Consider the following 2,294-nt stretch of genomic DNA (forward strand, 5'->3'; position numbering starts at 1 on the left):
AAAATCAAATAATAAATATAAATATTAAACTGGGTCGAAGCCTTCGAAGCCCGGATAATTCCTAGAACATTGGGTCATGCGATCGCATGAGCCCACTACTCTATTTCCATGCGATCGCATGAGGAGATCTGACTGACAACCTAGTACGCGTAATTAATATGGATTAGGGTTTAATTATAATCAATTATATTATTTAGGGTTAAGATTTAATTATTATTATTATTTAGGGTTTAAGTTTATTAATTAGTTTTTAATTCTAGTTTTTATATTTGAATTGTAATAATAAGTTTAATTATTATTATTATTAATTATATAGATTAATATTTTTATAAAAATAATATAAAAATAATATTTTTATATAAAATTTTATTTTTATCATTTTTAGATTATATCCTTTTATAATTTGTATCTTTTTATTAATTAGTACGTAGTCTTTATAATTATCGTTCATAATATATAGTTTTAAGCTTAGTATTTTGCCGTAGTATTTCTAGATCTTTAAGTTTCGCCGTAAAATCCCTTAAGTGCTTTTTCTTTAGATTAAGATTTAGGCGCCTTAGAATTTTGCGACGCAGTTTATAGATTTTAGTACCTTCTAAGTAATTGCCGATTTTCCTTTTAGAATTACATTTTTAGTACCTTTAGATTTAAGACTTTAGTCGCTACTTTTTAGTTTTAAGTTTTTAGACGCTAAGCTTTTAGACGTAAAATTTTAGTTTCTAAGTTATAGATTGTTTTTTGACTTTTATTTTTTTGACGTTTTTCGATGCGTTTCTTTTTCTTTTTCATTTCTACGCTCTAGTTTTTAGGACATAGATTTTTATTTCAAAATTTCGACGAAAAATTATTTTAAGCAATTAAATTGATAGACATCCAAATTTTCTGGTTCGTAGTAATAGTTGAATTTGTTAGTGGCGAGTTGTGAGCTTCCGATTTAAAGGGTCCTGGCTACCTGCTGCATCTATTGGCTATTCGAAATGTGGGCAAAATCAGAAAAGTCTATTAATTTGATAGCTTATATAATTTTTATTTCTCTTTTTATAACTAATAGGATATTCAGTGAATGCACCGAGCAAAACGTTCACCACCTTTCATACGTTCACCACCTATAACCCGATCAAGACATCTAGCCAATATTATCGCCGTTGATTTTTCTTTAGAATCATCATCTAGTCGAACAAGTACTCCAACTCAAATTTTTGATAATCCATTTTTTGAAACCGACTTCACAATTGAGGACCCGGAGGATATTCAAGGACAATTCAGAGATCCTGAACCACTAATCATTCCTCCTGAACCACAAATTATTCATCCAGAGATTATCGAGGAAGAAACCGTTAAAACAGAATCCTCTAGTGATTTAGATTCAGCAAATTCAAATATGGAAGAAACGGAACCTCAAAGTATGGAAGACCGAATGAGAGCCATATGCACGGGCCAAGGTCATGCCATTATTCACCCAGATGTTAATGCGCCAGATTTTGAAATCAAAGGACAAATCCTACACATGGTCACTAATCAGTGGCAATTTAGTGGTACAACAAAAGAAGATCCAAACGAACATCTTCGAACTTTTAATAGGATTTGTAATCTATTTAAAATCCGAGAAGTTGAGGATGAAACTATTTATCTTATGTTGTTCCCCTGGACTTTAAAGGGAGAAGCCAAAGATTGGTTAGAATCGTTACCTGAAGAAGCGATTGACACATGGGATGTTTTAGTTGAGAAATTTCTTAAAAGATTCTTTCCGGCATCTAAAGTCGTGAGACTTCAAGGAGAAATTGCCACGTTCATGCAAAAGCCAAATAAAACGTTATATGAGGCATGGACAAGATTCCGAAGGATGTTGAAAGGATGTCCTCAACACGGTTTAGATACTTTTTCAAATAGTGCAAATCTTCTATAAAGGCGTTGACGTCACCACACGAAAAGACATAGACACAGCAGCTGGTGGTTCCATTATGAAGAAAACCGCAACCGAAGCTCACAAGATAATTGATAATACAGCCTCCCACTCTCATGAGTAGCATCAGGAAAAAGATATCTTTCATTCATCTAAAGCGGCTATAGCCGATTCTAGCCATGACTTTGATTTCGTTTCCGCAAAAATAGATGCTTTCGAGAGACGAATGAAAAAGATAACTAAAGATATTCACACAATACGAATCAGTTGTGAGCAATGCGGTGGACCACACTTAATGAAAGATTTTCACATTGAACAAACGATGGAACAACATGAGAATGTTTCCTACATGAACCAAAGGCCGAAAAATAATTATCAAAATAATTATCAA

General features: G+C 32.6%; 1 non-coding gene across 1 annotated transcript; it reads right to left on the minus strand.

Annotated features, from left to right (window-relative positions):
* Nucleotides 1-1,765: 1,765 nt before the first annotated feature.
* LOC139845852 (small nucleolar RNA R71) lies at nucleotides 1,766-1,872 on the minus strand. The gene has a single exon (XR_011758607.1). It is a non-coding gene; the product is annotated as a small nucleolar RNA R71 (small nucleolar RNA).
* Between the last annotated feature and the right edge of the window lie 422 nt (nucleotides 1,873-2,294).

The sequence above is a fragment of the Rutidosis leptorrhynchoides genome, chromosome 4, assembly GCF_046630445.1.
Source record: "Rutidosis leptorrhynchoides isolate AG116_Rl617_1_P2 chromosome 4, CSIRO_AGI_Rlap_v1, whole genome shotgun sequence".
In the NCBI taxonomy this organism is placed as follows: domain Eukaryota; kingdom Viridiplantae; phylum Streptophyta; class Magnoliopsida; order Asterales; family Asteraceae; genus Rutidosis; species Rutidosis leptorrhynchoides.